Here is an 18,574-nt window from a genome sequence, read left to right on the forward strand (position 1 = left end):
TTACATGAAGATTTCTAGTTGCCGGCTGCTTGACTGAATGTGTTTACTAGCCTAGATCATGTTTGAATTCTGGATAATGTGGAAATTCAAACTTCAGACCTGCCTCATCAGACTCACACAGATAAGGCCTATTGGTGTAGCATGCATGTGAACATTGGTGTATGTGTATTTGTATGTATGTGCATGTGTATGTGTATGTATGTATGTATGTGCATGTGTATGTGTATGTATGTATGTATGTGTATGTGTGTTTAGATTAGTTTAGTTTATTAGGATTAGGATTTGTGTGTGTGAGTGTGCGTGCATTCTTATGTGTGTGAATGCGCTTTTGCATGTGCACGTCTCTATAGGGAGGTGTAGTCTGACGTCACTGGTTGTTCCACCCGTATAGGGATTCATCATTGGGAAAATGGATTATCGGCTATTGTAACAATTCTGCCGCATGGAAATTGACAAGCTGAGCTTGCACAAAATGAGTTCTCTTCTACCACTTAGCATTATTGTTTAAGCATTTTTGGTTGAAATAAAGGTAGTTATAAGGTTTTTAATTTGTCGTAAAAAAAAGAACTACACTTACCAGTAGGCAGCCTCTTGTTCAGTACTAGACGTTAGCAATGTCTACTGTCGTGAACCATTTTAAATCGGGACATGTAGAGGAGTTTCGGGAACAAGTAAAATGTGCAGGTCCTCTTCTCAGACCTGTGGTTACACCCTGGGGCAAAGCACTGCACGCATCATGCCGGCTAGCAAGCTACTAACGTTACGTAAAAAAAACAATAACGTTATACACAATATGTACAACGAAACAATGATTTACATTGGTATTTACAGTGATTTAATATGCAGCGAAATAATGTTATACGAATTAAATTAAAAATACAAATATGGTAACGTGGTTGTGGCTTTTTAAAATAGTGGTTAGCTTTAGAGATAAATGGTTATGATCACCGGATCACTAGTGTTGGGTGAAACAGTTATTTTCCCATTGTACGAATTGTTAAGCTTATGGAATGTAAGGGAAATCTGATCCTAGGTCTGCGACTAAAGCCAGGAGTCTACGCTGTGGTGACGACAGTCAGCAGCGCCAAAGTGAGTGTAGTTCCTCAGTGAATGAAAACATAAACGTTATTTTGCTACCTTCACGATTAATTGCGAATATTTTCATGTTGAGCTATAGATTGTGGATGAATACACACAGAAAGGTACACCATGCAAATGTCCATGCTTTATTTGTTTTAAACGAGACGATTTAGGGCGGTCAGGTGGCGTAGGGGAGATTGCGCTCGTCACCAATGCAAGAGGCTGCGGTCTCGACTCCCGGAGTCAGCATTGCCTCTGGCTTGGGCTGATCGCTATACTAACCCGTTTGGCTGGGTTAGGGGGAGGGAAGTAACGGGTGGGGATCTGGCGTTAGCGACGCCTACAGGTCAGGTCTGGGCGCTTGCTCAGCGGAGGCAGGACTTGATGAAGGCACCGTGACCTCCCACGCGTTACACTTCACCAATGAGAGTCCTCGCTGCCAGGTGAAAAAAGAGGCACTGGCTGTCGCCGCGCGTATCGGAGGAAGCGTGCAGAGGACTTCAGGTTTCCCTTGTACCGACCAGTTGGAGAACATGCGCACAACAAACAGGTAGGGGAGGGGGGGAATTGGCACAACGAATAAATTGGGACGGGGAGAAAACAGAGAAAAATCTGAGAAAGAGAGAAGAAAAAAAAACGAAAAAAACGAGATGATTTAGAAATGGGCAATGAAAATACATTGCGTTGGACAGAGGGTGGAACATGAAAAAACGAAAATGACGTAACCACTACACCTCCCTATAGGCCAAGCTAGTGATCTGTTGATGGATATGAAGAGGTCATGATCCCTATTCCCTACACCCTGCTTTACACCCTGTTTTACACCCTGCTTTACACCCTGTTTTACACCCTGTTTTACATCCTGCTTTACATCCTGCTTTACATCCTGCTTTACATCCTGCTTTACACCCTGTTTTACACCCTGTTTTACACCCTGTTTTACATCCTGTTTTACACCCTGTTTTACACCCTGTTTTACATCCTGTTTTACACCCTGCTTTACATCCTGCTTTACACCCTGTTTTACACCCTGTTTTACACCCTGCTTTACATCCTGCTTTACACCCTGCTTTACACCCTGTTTTACACCCTGCTTTACATCCTGCTTTACATCCTGCTTTACACCCTGTTTTACACCCTGTTTTACATCCTGCTTTACATCCTGTTTTACATCCTGCTTTACACCCTGTTTTACATCCTGCTTTACATCCTGTTTTACACCCTGTTTTACACCCTGTTTTACACCCTGTTTTACATCCTGCTTTACACCCTGTTTTACACCCTGCTTTACATCCTGTTTTACATCCTGCTTTACATCCTGTTTTACACCCTGTTTTACATCCTGCTTTACACCCTGTTTTACATCCTGTTTTACACCCTGTTTTACATCCTGTTTTACATCCTGCTTTACACCCTGCTTTACATCCTGTTTTACATCCTGTTTTACACCCTGCTTTACACCCTGCTTTACACCCTGTTTTACATCCTGTTTTACATCCTGCTTTACATCCTGCTTTACACCCTGTTTTACACCCTGTTTTACACCCTGCTTTACACCCTGTTTTACATCCTGTTTTACACCCTGTTTTACATCCTGCTTTACATCCTGTTTTACATCCTGCTTTACACCCTGTTTTACACCCTGTTTTACATCCTGTTTTACATCCTGTTTTACACCCTGTTTTACACCCTGCTTTACATCCTGTTTTACATCCTGTTTTACACCCTGTTTTACATCCTGTTTTACATCCTGTTTTACACCCTGTTTTACACCCTGTTTTACATCCTGTTTTACACCCTGTTTTACACCCTGTTTTACACCCTGTTTTACATCCTGTTTTACATCCTGCTTTACATCCTGCTTTACACCCTGTTTTACACCCTGTTTTACATCCTGCTTTACATCCTGTTTTACACCCTGTTTTACATCCTGTTTTACATCCTGTTTTACACCCTGTTTTACAGCCTGTTTTACACCCTGTTTTACATCCTGTTTTACATCCTGTTTTACACCCTGTTTTACATCCTGCTTTACATCCTGTTTTACATCCTGCTTTACATCCTGTTTTACACCCTGTTTTACACCCTGTTTTACACCCTGCTTTACACCCTGTTTTACACCCTGTTTTACACCCTGTTTTACATCCTGCTTTACACCCTGCTTTACACCCTGTTTTACATCCTGCTTTACACCCTGTTTTACACCCTGTTTTACATCCTGCTTTACACCCTGCTTTACACCCTGTTTTACATCCTGCTTTACACCCTGTTTTACATCCTGCTTTACACCCTGTTTTACACCCTGCTTTACACCCTGTTTTACATCCTGTTTTACATCCTGCTTTACATCCTGCTTTACACCCTGTTTTACATCCTGCTTTACACCCTGCTTTACACCCTGTTTTACATCCTGCTTTACACCCTGTTTTACACCCTGCTTTACACCCTGTTTTACACCCTGCTTTACATCCTGTTTTACATCCTGCTTTACACCCTGCTTAAACCCTGTTTTACACCCTGTTTTACACCCTGATTTACACCCTGCTTTACATTGTGGAATAATAGAATGATTCCCCAACTCTCTCATGTAAAGACATTCCCCTCCCCTTTCTCCCCAATGTTGTGTGTCCCCCCCCCATTTGACCTATCAAATGGGACCACACCCCCCCCCCCCCCCCTTTTAACTATATAGGGCTCCTCCCGACCACAATCGAGGTCTCTTTACCTGGGTCATTTCAGCTGATCACCTGGGGCGAGAGCCTCAGCCATTCTCTCTATGTACTATATATATTTCTATCTGTTTGGTTAATAAACCTTTGTTATTATCCAAACCTCGGTTGACTGAGAACATTCTTCTTCAGGATATCCACGAATATCCCACAATTGGCGTCTACGAACTTGTGACGGACTCTTTGCGTCCCCCCGGTGTGCTGTATTGTTTCATCTATACAGAGAAAAGTGAGTATAATAGATGGTCGACCAAAAATGTATGGCAAGGAATTAAAACCTTCCCGCTTTTCTCTGTGCCAGGTGAATGTTACAGAATGTTGTCAAATATTGAGATCATGGCTGAGTAAGAATAGCGTGTATTGAATATCTGGGCTGTATTGAGATTCGTTACCGGGGAAAGCGTGTACCCGGGTCCTTATCAGGCGGTTCTGAGAGGATTTGCGGGGTTGTAGTGCTATTCCCGGATCGAGCTGGTGCCGACCAAAAGCTAAGGCACACCATAAAGGTTGTTGGATTGCTAACCCTAGCCTAGCTGATGCAGGCTAAAATATAGGCAACAAGGCAAGAAACGTGGGCTTATTAGACGTGATATCCTTGGAAAACGCTACTCTGTTAAAAACGTTCTGTGATTCCTCTGCAAAGAGGCGGGAAGTAGGACCGAGAAGCTGATAGAATCATAATTAGATTTACCAGAGTAACGTCATAATATTCATAGTTTCAACCTCAAACTAAGCTCACAACCTCTTCCATTCCTGAAAACGATGTATTCGGATTAAATTAACCAATTGATCATACAGATAGCGGGAAGCTGACTACGGGACGTCCCGGTGTAGTACATGTACTACATTAAACGGGACATTAGTCGCGGGTTGAAGAGACCGAGAGTGTGATTAAACGGTATATATAATCTAATATAGCGCTGTTAAATTTGGAAGTTCAGGTTCGGTCGTTATGCTTTAATAACGGTGTATAGTGTATATCGAGGGTATAAAAGCCTTATCGCAGCATGGTGCTGGTCGATTAAACGAACAGCGATCCAATACAATCAGGTATACAAACACGTTAACTTATATGTATTATTGTTTGTTTGTCTGTTTAAGTCTCGTTTGTATGTGCACAGTATTAGAACCCGCCGCGGTGCTTTATTGAGTCAAGAACCGGCTGATAGCGCGCCGAGCATTGGGCGACGAGTTAGCGTTATACAGAGAATAACATTGGGGTGCAACTCACGCGACAAACTAGGATAGTGATTTCCGGAACCAACAAAACCGGCCCACGTGAACGACCATTTGGGAATTATAGTTTTATCGTTTCTGTTTGTTTACATTTCACATATGCACAGGCTCGTTCATTCGGTTACAAAACGCTGGTTTTAGGTGAATTCCAGGCTATTGAGAGCTCGCGGAAGACTACTGCATGGATTGCAAAGCGTTATTTCCGAGGCGAATGGGAACGCATGAACGTCGCTTGGAGCGATGACATCATACTATGTGCGCCATGAAGTTATGATTTTGATATGAAACTATCCATGGACGAACGTAAAGTTTAATATGCCCGAGGCCGAGGGTATATGAAATCCCCGTGTAGTATATGTTTTATTTATATGTGTAAATACACGCTGCAAGGGGGTAAGATAATATGGTTATTCAATAACTGAACTGAACTGTGAGGATCCGACGTGAACACAACAGCTTTTCCGGTGAGTATGAAACAAACCTTGATGATGCATGACACAACTATCATCCCAGTTACAGTAAATTACAACTATCTCAGATCACTTGAGTGTTTATGTTGCTTTAATGTACACGTTATAAGTCACATAAAGCTAGTTTTAAATATGATTCTAATCAATTGGATAGATTTGATCTAAAAGCTAAAGAAAGAATAACAACCTTTCTTTAGAGATAATGAATAAATGCAGATAATGTTTAGATGAGGCCAAATCATGCCTCTTTTCCACAGTAACATTGATGAGTGAGATGATGAAATAGAGAAGGACTAGCTAATGTTTGTTGATCACACAGGCAGTCAAAGAGAATTCACCCAGACGAAAAGAAAAGAGTGGGAAATTAACATGTTTTTGTGTTTACAGACAACCAAGAGACAGACAGAGATGCAGAGCAGTGCATATCTACACCCAAATTGTATCACAAAAGACAGAAACTCCAACAATTTGCATGTCAACACAAGGTTCAACCAAAGATGGTGTGGAGCTGAAAGACAATCGATTGACCATTTAAAACAAATCTGCATCCAAACACCCACATGTACATTTTCTTTTACAGGAACGAAGACGATAACAGACGCTATTCAGAGTGGGCACTTGAAACCCACAGGGTATGGCATGAGTGAGACAAAGCAATGCAAATGCCTGCACTCTGACCACACGCTTGGTGGACTCACCTGACAATAGATAACAACAGGGAACCACAAAATGCATTGAATGAAATGTTTTAAAAACAAACATGCCCCCTTCATTGGTACCTGATGAATGCAGTCAGGAAATTACTCACAATTTTTATTTTATTTAATTTTTTCTTCTCATTACTCTATATTTTTTAAAATATATTTTAACTTACATTGTTCTTTTCCAATGTTCTTCACATTAAGGTGTCAATATTGCTCTACAATCTTTTCCTTTTTTCCTTTTTTCCACACGTTAGTAGAGGGTTCAAATGAATATGTCGATAAAAGTTTATTCTCTTTTTTTATTTTTTATTTTATTTTTTCTGTCATTTATCACAACACTTCATTACAGTAAGGGAAGGTGCAAGACCAAAAGCGACATTCTATTGCAATAGAATGGAAATGTTAGATCCTATGGCAATTAGCATAGGTAGATTAAGATTACAATGCTCAGTTTGGGCAATCCGGTGGACTATGGGAGAAAGTCATTCGCGGAGGATGTGTTCTTGGAACACTTTCTGGGTGAGGGGAAGTTAGGGGATTTTTATTTGTATATATATATGTTTTTAAGCTCAGCTCTCAACGGGACCTCATTAATTGGATGTACATCTATTGTAGCTTCACACTCCAGAAACATTACCAAAAACTACACAAAAACATGCATAGATTATGGCTAGTTTGAATATAATGGTATGGAACACCGGTGGGATAAACAAACAACACAAACGCAAAAGCGTGCTCACACTGATGAAAAAAGAACATGTGGACGTGGCTCTATTAAGCGAAACGCACATTTTAGAGGAAGACATAAATACGTTAGCGGATAACATATACCATAATATTAGTCACTCTTCTTTTGTTACGAGAACTAGAGGGGTAGCCATAGTCGTCAGACGCAAATTAAATATCGAATTGAAAGGGATATGGTCGGATGCTGAGGGGCGCATAACTATAGCTAGGATTATACACAATAACAGGAAAATTGCATTGGCAGCGGTATATGCCCCAAATTTGTACGAAGTGGGTTTCTTCACTTCACTAACCGGAGAAATGTTAAACCATCCCGAATACTCATATATAATAGGTGCGGATTTTAATGCCATTTGGAACCCAAGGATGGACAAAACTTACCTTACCTTTTCCAGCGAACAAAAAAATTCATCTAAAGCATTAAAAGATTGGTCGAAATCAACAGGGGTAACTGATTTATGGCGTTCACTTAACCCCATGACCCGCAAGTACTCCTGTCGTTCGTCGAGACACAACACACTATCCAGAATTGATTACGTCTTTGCATCCCCGAGAATATTTGATAAATATGAAGTGGAAATGACACCCAATGCGCTATCAGATCACTGCTACTTAATCCTGAAAGCAACATTTGGTACACTATCTTCCCGGGCCCCAAGATGGCGTTTTAATTCTATGCTGCTTAACAACAATGAATTCATTACACAAATTAAAGAAGCTCTCACAATATTCCTACGGGATAATGCTAACTCGGTGCAAGATCCCAGAATATTATGGATGTCGGTAAAGACTATGATTAAGGATTTCTCGGATAGATTTTCCTCCATATTGCGCAAAAATCAAAACACAAAACTATCTGAAATGGAAACGCTTTACTCAACGCTTTTTAATTCTTTAAAATACAACAACTCTACTAGACTAGAAAACCAAGTAAACATTCTAAAGACAGAGATCAAAGCAATATACAGACAAAAATCGGAATTGCAAATACGCAGCACAAGACAACAGCAGTACTTCCAAGGCTCTAAACCTAGTCACCTATTAGCCATGCGACTAAGAATTAATGCAAAATTTGCAGATATAACTGCCATTAGGAAACAACAAGCTCTAGTAACAGAACCCAAAATAATAAACGATACATTCAAAGAATTCTACTCCGATTTATATAATTCAGAAACGACCTTTGATCAAGACAAATTAGACACATATCTTAATCAAATTACTCTCCCTAAACTTACGGAGGACGACGCTAAACAGTTAGAAGTACCGATCACATTAGAAGAACTCAAGAAGGCCATATCCGGAATGAAAAACGGCAAGGCTCCGGGAATTGACGGTATCCCATCAGAAATGTACATTTCTTGCTGGGACATATTTGGACCCTTATTACTAAATATGATCTTATACTCAGTCAAAGAGGGAAGCTTCCATAAACACCAAAATACCGCACTCATTTCAGTTCTTCACAAAAAAGACAAAGACCCCACTGAGTGCGGTAGTTACCGTCCTTTAAGCCTCCTCGGAACCGATGTCAAACTGTACTCTAAGATATTAGCCATCAGATTGCAAAAGCATATGACGTCTTTAGTTCATCCGGACCAAACAGGCTTCATAAAAGGTCGCCTGATCAATGATAACATAAGGCGAATACTGCACGTACTAGATGCAGACAAAGAGGACACCACACCTAAGGCGATACTATCCCTGGATGCTATGAAAGCATTTGACAGGTTGGAATGGTCGTTTCTATGGGCAGTATTAGAAAGGATGGGGTTAGGAAAAGGATTCATTGATATGATTAAAGTACTATACAAGGACCCATCGGCCAGGATTACAACAGGCACATTCATCTCCGATATCTTTCCGGTATCACGCTCAGCCAGACAGGGTTGCCCTCTTAGTCCCGGACTATTCGATCTATCATTAGAACCTTTAGCACAATTTATAAGACAATCCCAACACATAGAACCAATAGTAATCAAGGGCACACATCTTAAAATTAGTTTATATGCGGACGACGTAATATTGTTCATGCAAAACCCCAACAACACATTGCCGCATATACTCAAGTTGATAGAAAACTTTGGTGATTTATCGGGATTTAAAATAAATTGGCCTAAGTCGGCTTTTCTTCCTCTTAACACCAGTGCAAAAAAAGACACAACCCTCCCAGGTGCGATACCCATGGTCAAACATTTCAGATGCTTGGGTGTGGAAATATTTCCCACCATAAGACAAACGGTGAAGCACAATTACACAAAAATACAGAACAAAATCAAAGACGACCTGGACAGGTGGGCAAAACTTAAAAACTCAGTACAGGCAAGGGTATCAATAGTTAAGATGGATGTATTACCAAGAATCAATTTCTTCAGCTCAATGCTTCCGTTACCTCCTCCAGAGGGCTACTGGAAAAGATTACAAACCTCCACATACAAATTTATTTGGAATAACAAACCACCTCGCATAAAAAGATCCACCGCACAGAGAAATAAAGCAGACGGTGGCATGGCAGTCCCAGATTTTTTACAATATTTTAAGGCCTTCACATTAAGACCAGTGAAGATATGGTTTGACCCCCAGGCTTTGGTATCCTGGAGAGAATTAGAAGAAAACATGGTAGCCCCACAGAGACTGAAAGACATAGCACACACTAAACTTTCAATCAAGCATTGTGAGCGAGAATTTGGCCCAATAATTACCCATGCAATCAGAACATGGCGGGAAACACAAAAGAAATATCCTAACCCTCAAGAATGGCATAATCACACTCCCATATTCATAACAATGCACTCTTAATGGGAAAACGACCTATAAGATTCCCTATATGGGAAGAGAAAGGCATACACTCATTAGGGGATATTTTTAATAACAAGGGCCTCTGTAGTTATGTCGAAATATGCATAAAGTTTAACCTCACCGAGTCCACATGGCTTTTTTACATACAGTTACGACTTTGTATGAGATCTCACGGTGTTCCATTACTCGTACCAATTGAACACCACAGATACCACAAATTTTTCTATGAAAGAGATACATTGGGAGGTTTTGTATCAAGTTTTTATTATCAATTACTAACGTCCTCGTATGAAACCCTTCAAATAGACACTGTCTGGAGGAGGGATATACCAGACCTGGAATATGACTTTGATTGGCAAGGAGCCTGGGCAAATGTCCGACTTACATCAAGGAACCCGGATCATCAACAAATCAATCTGAACTATATTCACAGGACATACTTGACTCCTATAAGGCTGTGCAAAATGGGGCTTATACAAGACTCCAAATGCTCCCAATGTACAAATGGGGACGAAGGAACATTTATGCACATGTATTGGGACTGCCCACCAGTTAAGGCATTCTGGAAAGATGTGTCCCAACAATTATCAACACTCGTATTTTGGAATATACCTGTACACCCCGCGGTATTACTATTGAATGATGTTTTTGAGTTTGCAGTGAATCCACAACTAAAAAGATTGGTTTTATCGGGTATCACAGTAGCTAAAAAACTGATCGCATCACGTTGGTTTCAAACGGAAAAAATTTGCCGAAAAGTGTGGTTTCTTACATATCTTGATGTGATATATCAAGAAATATCTACAGCAAGAATTCTGGGGCTCAATGAATCCAAAATGTCAATGTGGTTAGAAGTGGTGGAGAGAATAAAAGCTAGCTTATAATGGTGGTGTCTGGTTAGGAGTGAGGGATAATGGAGGTACTATCCAAGAGGGGGTCCGGGAGGGGGGGGGGTTGAGCTGGAGCATATGTGTGTAGGGTTTTAGAAAATAGGTATTAGGGGTATATTATATACTAACATTTATATAATTGTAATTTCGCTAGATATACACTGTATACGGCTAAAATGTTATTATAGACTATTTTTGTTTTATCCTGTTTCTGTACTTGCATATATTATAACCACCTTTACTGAAAGTTTCATTATGCATTGTGTGTTGAGTACTGACTTTTAATAATTTTTTGTTTTGCAATAATAAAAAAAATATAAAAAAAAAAGGAAATTACTCACAATTCTATTTTTCCACTAACTAATAACATGCATGACTCTTCTTTTAACAAACTAATACATTTCTATGACTGCAAATATCAAAACCACCAAATGGGAGCACAATTATCTAAATGTACAAGGTATACACTTACATTGATCATTTAGCTGACACTTTTATCCAAAGCGACTCACAGGTTCTGTGCGACAGGACATCAGGAAGGGCACAACGCTATCAGCTGAGTAACAATGTTCATCAAAGTGTTGAGTGCTACAGTGTAGGTTAGTTTATTAGGACAAGTGCATGACAGTAAGGTTAGTTAGGGTTAGATTTATTTGTATCAGTTGGAAGCAGGATAATCATTTACACAATGATTATCAAAATGCACAAGATATATTAGAGGTAATTGAATTAATGCTACTTAAGAGTAGACGAGAAAAGGAATGGATGTATTTCATGCAAAAATAAGTGCCTGGCTGTTTTACACCCTGTTTTACACCCTGTTTTACATCCTGCTTTACACCCTGTTTTACATCCTGCTTTACATCCTGTTTTACACCCTGTTTTACACCCTGTTTTACATCCTGCTTTACACCCTGTTTTACATCCTGCTTTACATCCTGTTTTACATCCTGTTTTACACCCTGTTTTACATCCTGCTTTACACCCTGTTTTACATCCTGCTTTACATCCTGTTTTAAACCCTGTTTTACACCCTGTTTTACATCCTGCTTTACACCCTGGTAATTGAATTAATGCTACTTAAGAGTAGACGAGAAAAGGAATGGATGTATTTCATGCAAAAATAAGTGCCTGGCTGTTTTACACCCTGTTTTACACCCTGTTTTACATCCTGCTTTACACCCTGTTTTACATCCTGCTTTACATCCTGTTTTACACCCTGTTTTACACCCTGTTTTACATCCTGCTTTACACCCTGTTTTACATCCTGTTTTACACCCTGTTTTACATCCTGTTTTACACCCTGCTTTTCACCCTGCTTTACACCCTGCTTTACACCCTGTTTTACATCCTGCTTTACACCCTGTTTTACATCCTGTTTTACACCCTGTTTTACACCCTGTTTTACACCCTGTTTTACAGCCTGTTTTACACCCTGTTTTACATCCTGTTTTATATCCTGTTTTACATCCTGTTTTACACCCTGCTTTACACCCTGCTTTACATCCTGTTTTACATCCTGTTTTACACCCTGCTTTACACCCTGTTTTACACCCTGTTTTACATCCTGTTTTACACCCTGTTTTACATCCTGTTTTACATCCTGTTTTACACCCTGTTTTACATCCTGCTTTACACCCTGCTTTACATTCTGTTTTACATCCTGTTTACACCCTGTTCTGTATCGTTAGGGCTCAGCTTGGCTTCGCCTTCTGCACTATCTCGCGTACGTGCACGCGTACTGAATAAACCACAAATGTACCTCTAATACCAGTATTAGTCTGACCACACCCCTCATCAGCTTACCTTCATAAGCAGGTGTGTGGTCACCTGCTCTCCTCCTTCTCGCTTTCACCACAAGGAAGTGCCTCGGTAGTACCCCACTTGACGTGTCGTTGATAAGTTGAAAAGAGTTGTGACTAGGTTTACATTGTGCCTAACCTTTTTCTTCTCTCACTTGTTTATATAAGAAAAAGGTTTGGGTCATAATGTATTCCGCGGAGAGTAGACCCGCTAGACCTACTCTTCACCACCGATTCTCCATTCCCGCCTCCGTCGTGCGTTCCGGTGCTGGGCTGTTGCCACTCTCGTGGTTGCCGACCCAGCCCGGGAGACTGCCGGTGGATAGTTTTCCTCACCGACGAGCCGAGGGTTCGGAGCCGTCGCTCCGGCGATGGCCTGATCTCGACTCTGGTTCCTCTGTTTCTGGGGAATCGCCCGTTGATGAACGGGGGATTGTCTTAGAGCCAGGGGATTTGCGACGAAAACTTTTTGCGTCTGCTCGCTCACGTCGTCACATGGTGGCGTGCAGACGCGAACGGCCTGGGTTTGGGGAATTGCTGGAGACCAGCGAGGCCGCGTCCGACTCTGGATTTCTGATGGAAACTGAAGACTTCATGGAGGAGGCGGACGGGTTCTTGTATGATGGTCCCGTGGAGGAGAGTATCCCTCCTCCGGAGACCCCGGGGTGGGGGGAAATGGCTCCACGGGGCGCCTTGTTCGAGGATGTCGGGGAACCACCTTGGCCTCATCAACAGGATGCCCTACTGTCGGCCGCATCGGATTGTGGCTCCTTGACCAGTCGCAGCCTGCTGTATGCGAGGGATGCGGGGTCGGTGGAGGAGGGTCCGCAGGGGGAACTGCGGGCCTTGTTTCCCGAGCTCATGGCGGTAGCCGCCGCTGCAAACGGTGTGCCGCTGCCGCAGCCATTGCCTGCTCCTGTCCCTGATGACCTCATAGGCCATCCCTGGCAGCGTCCCCCGGTGAGAGGGGTGGACGTTGTCTACCCATTTTTCCCATCGATGGGGGCCTATGTTCGTCGGGGCCAGGCGGTCTCCAACATCATGGGACTGACTCCCGCCTACGTACCAGTTACGCGGGTGTCGGGGTTGGTCAAAGGTATGGGGGAGGGCGTACCTCGGCTTGACAATCCGATGGCCGCGCTCCTCTGTCCGGATATGGTGTGGGAGCCCCTATGCAAGCCGGTCCTCCAGGGGAGGTCGGCTAGGCGATTGGCTTATTGGGGTGACCAGTCATTTATCGCCGGTACACAGTCGCTGGCTGCGGCTTCTAACATCGCCCACCTGGCTAGATTTGTATCGGGGATAATGACGGGCGGCGCGGATCTGAACGAGGTGAGGTGCGATCAGATCACCCAGGCTGCGGGAGCTGTGCTGCACCTCTCCCAGGTGCTAGCCATAGCCATGGGTAAAGTGCGCGCCCTGGCCACCCTGGGCCAGCGTCACCTTTGGCTGGAGCAGGCTCGTGTACCTGAGAAGAAGAGAGCCCCTCTTCTGACGGCCGACCTCTCCGACGCTGGCCTGTTCGGGAAGGCCCTGCTATTGATGACCTCAACATGCAGAGAGATGGCAGAGGAGAGATCCATCCTCCAACCCCATTTTCCGCCTCCCGTCCTTGCCGGTGGGGGCAGAAGGCTTCCGCGACGTCGAGCTGTCTCCGTCGCCGCTACCACTGCTCCCGCCGCCGCTGCTGGCCCTGCCAAGAGGGCTAGGAGACGAGGCGACGCTTCAGCCACCGCCGGCCCATCCCAGACCGGAGGAGACGGTAGGGAACGTCGTGTCCAGCAGACTGTAAACTACCGTCCCTCCGGGGCTCCCCGGGGTGGCCAGACTCGAGCGGCGCGAGGTGGCAGGCGCCGCTGAGTGACTTTTCCCCCTCTGTGTCCCCTCCTCTACACCCTCCCCGGCCCCCCTATGATTTTGTGCCTTGATCACATATTATTTATTTAATAAAAAAGTTCCCTGATATAAGGGGGACTGTGGTTGGCCGAACAAACTGTGTGTTTCTTCAATACAAATCATGTGGTGGGGTTGTGTTTTATGAATCTACCCTGTTACGTTGGGGGAATGAGTTGTGTTGTGTTACGAGTTTTTAAGCAAGGTCTGCAACTTACACTCGGTAATAGGTTCTATTAGCTTGATGCTCCACATGCAATTAGAACTGGTGATATTCCATTGCTTTAACTAAGTATGTGTTCACAACGCTGTGTTGTTAGTTGCAGTAATGCTCGTACACACTTTTCATGGCCTAGCCATTACTCTCGTTCAACGTCTTCCTATAGCTTAGGCTGCGGGTATGGGATTCACGCACAGGCGACTTGTGTTTTTTGTTGTAAACCCTTTTACACTTTGTGGGTAGCTAACATTGTATTAGCTTATGCTATATGTGTTTTGTTCTACCAGAGGTTTTCAAAATGGCTACGGTTGTTTTCTGTGTGTAGGGATAGAAGGTGTGTTTTTCGGGAGGGGGTGTCGGATAAACCCCTCCTTTACCCACTTGATTGGTTTAGAGGTTGTTGACCCTCCTGCTGAGCCAGTCAGGGCCAAGCCAGTGCTTGGCGGGGGAGGGGGGGGGGGGGAGGGGTATTCTACCGACTCCTGTTATGACAGGATCCGGTGGGTTTTCCCCGCCCGTTATAGCGTTGTTGCTATGGCGACGCCTTCCATGAGCTGGTGTCGTAAAGATGTCGAGGGTAGAGCGCAGGACTTAACCTGCTGCGCTCGTTTTTGTGTCAAACTTGAGTCTGTTGGTCACGTGTCTCACAGTTTACATATCTTTTTCTTGACCGTGGTCTCATGTGGGAAGGTGTTTCTGGGGGAATCTGGTCTTACACTCTGATTAAGAGGAGTGACTGGATTAAAATCATGTGAAAACACAGGGTTTTTTACTCCCAGCTGTGCAGTTAGGTCATACATGTGATGCCTTTTCTTTATTTTATAAAGAGTTGAATGTTCATTCATGGAGTTGATTGCATCTCGCCCCTCTTGTCGTTTCCCTGGGCGTCTTGGGGATTCAATATGGTGGTCTAGCCGGCCTATTGTTGATGTGGGTATGTCCAAACGCACACATAGTGCTGGCTCAGGATGTGCTTTGGCCGTTGCTGACTGGCGCGCCTCGTTTGCTTTGGTGAAACAGCGTTTTTATGGAGCAATTGGGATGGGGGTTTTTCCTCTTCCGACATCCTGTGTGTTGTCGATGGGTTCCCGTTCATGTCAGGGGATGATGACGGAATGGGTCTGGGCATATGGGAAGGGTCTCACGCCCTAGGGGTGGGCCGCCGGACGCGGTTCATACCGACACGTCTGGGTGGCGCCTTCTTTTTATGTTGGGATCAGACGCGCATATCTGCCCCTTCTCCTGGGGTTGGCAGGTCGGCGTGGTTAGGGCACGGGACTGGTTCTGGTCGCGCTGGTCCAGATCAGTGCACCCGTTGTCCGCTGGGGATGCAGATCTGCTGTTCTGGTACCCTGAGGGACTTAGGGTTTTTTCGGGGGGAAAAATGCTAGGTCGATCCGGGTGTCACAGGGTTGTGCGTTATGGGACCCCTTGTTGGTACCGAGTGCGGGGTGCTGGGGGCTGGTCTTCCATATTACGCTCTTCTCTTGCGTTTTGGCGCTGAGGAGCCTGTTGGGTGGGGTTAACCTCCTTTGGGATCCTGTGCTCCCCGTATCGCCGGGCCCGGTCCGGGGTGATGCCCGTTGACCTGTAGGCCCGGGATGGCCCTGTTGGGAACCGGAACGCGGGCTGCGGTGGTACCGCCGGTGCGTTTCGGGGTTTTCCTGAGGGGTTATGGGACCAACCGTTGCATGGGGTGATGCCTGGGTGGTTGGTTCTCTGGTGTGTTGCTGCAGTGTCAACTCCCGGTTCTCCGGTTGAGGGTGCCCCTGCACGTTCATGACGTCTGCCGATCGTATGGGCTTTTCTGTGGGCAGCTGTCAGGGGCCGTGTGGTCTACGGATCCCGCTCCTGACGTGCTGTTGAAAGCTTGGTTATGCGACAACGCCAGCATACGCCCCTTCCGCCGGGGCGGCTGTTTCGGCTGTCCTTTCTGGCGCCTGCCTCGTCCGCAGTTGTTCCAGGCTTGGGTTGACAGCCTGTTGCCTGGTCTTCCCCGGTGCACTGCCTGTTCCGTTGGTTAACTCTTGTGTGTTATGACCATGCTGTCTGCCTGTTGCAGGGCTTGTGTTCCAGGCGGTGTGCTGTTGAGGGGGACAGGGCCCGCTCGGCTGAGGGGCCTTTGTCCGAATACGCTGGCGATGTGAGGGGCGGGGTCACTAGGTGCCCCCCTGGTGGGGTCTTGATGCTGGCATCATGGACTTCTCCGGGCCCCCATTCCGGGGGTCCAGTCCCTTTGGTGGGTCTGGGTCTTCCTTCGCGCTCCGCTGCTACGGCCTTGCCACGGGGTTGGGTTTGCCCTTGACCCCGTGATTCTGGGGGCAGTAACGAGGTTGTTCCTCCGTTCGTTCCCGGGTGGCATGCGGGTTGTGCGTGTGTGTAGTCGTGGGGTCAAGCCACGGTCTGCTCACCCTGTGCGTTAAGTTGCTTGAGAGCTCTTCGCACGGTCGGGTCCGTCGCCTTCCCGTGAAGCCTCTAATAGGGGGGATACCCTCCATTAGGGGGGGTCGGGGGGGCTCGGCCCTCCCTGTTCTGATGGTTTTGGGGGGCTGTCAGCGGGGTGTATTTGTCAGCCAAGTGGCTCCGCTTGGCCTCCCTTGTGCAGAAGGCGAAGCCAAGCTGAGCCCTAACGATACAGAACGTTAGGTTATGACTATAACCAAGTTCTGTTAGTTAGGGCGATGCTTGGCTTCGGACGGCCGCTGCAGCCCTTGACCTCACCTTGTGGTGAAAGCTTGGGAAGGAGGAGAGCAGGTGACCACACACCTGCTTATGAAGGTAAGCTGATGAGGGGTGTGGTCAGACTAATACTGGTATTAGAGGTACATTTGTGGTTTATTCAGTACGCGTGCACGTACGCGAGATAGTGCAGAAGGCGAAGCCAAGCATCGCCCTAACTAACAGAACTTGGTTATAGTCATAACCTAACGTTTTACACCCTGTTTTACATCCTGTTTTACATCCTGTTTTACATCCTGTTTTATATCCTGTTTTACATCCTGTTTTACACCCTGTTTTACATCCTGTTTTACACCCTGCTTTACATCCTGTTTTACACCCTGTTTTACATCCTGTTTTACACCCTGCTTTACATCCTGTTTACACCCTGTTTTACACCCTGTTTTACATCCTGTTTTACATCCTGTTTTACATCCTGTTTTATATCCTGTTTTACATCCTGTTTTACACCCTGTTTTACATCCTGCTTTACATCCTGTTTTACATCCTGTTTTACATCCTGCTTTACATCCTGTTTCACATCCTGTTTTACATCCTGCTTTACATCCTGTTTTACATCCTGCTTTACACCCTGTTTTACACCCTGTTTTACACCCTGTTTTACATCCTGTTTTACACCCTGTTTTACACCCTGCTTTACATCCTGCTTTACATCCTGTTTTACATCCTGTTTTACACCCTGCTTTACACCCTGTTTTACATCCTGTTTTATATCCTGTTTTACACCCTGTTTTACACCCTGTTTTACATCCTGCTTTACATCCTGTTTTACACCCTGTTTTACACCCTGTTTTACACCCTGTTTTACATCCTGTTTTACACCCTGTTTTACATCCTGCTTTACATCCTGCTTTACACCCTGTTTTACATCCTGTTTTACATCCTGTTTTACACACTGTTTTACACCCTGTTTTACATCCTGCTTTACATCCTGTTTTACACCCTGTTTTACACCCTGTTTTACATCCTGTTTTACATCCTGCTTTACACCCTGTTTTACACCCTGTTTTACACCCTGTTTTACACCCTGTTTTACATCCTGCTTTACACCCTGTTTTACATCCAGTTTTACATCCTGTTTACATCCTGTTTTACATCCTGTTTTACACCCTGTTTTACACCCTGTTTTACATCCTGCTTTACACCCTGTTTTACATCCTGTTTTACATCCTGTTTACACCCTGTTTTACACCCTGTTTTACACCCTGTTTTACACCCTGTTTTACATCCTGCTTTACACCCTGTTTTACATCCTGTTTTACATC

Source organism: Notolepis coatsorum, assembly GCF_963971535.1.
Source record: "Notolepis coatsorum genome assembly, chromosome: 14".
Taxonomy (NCBI): Eukaryota; Metazoa; Chordata; class Actinopteri; order Aulopiformes; family Paralepididae; genus Notolepis; species Notolepis coatsorum.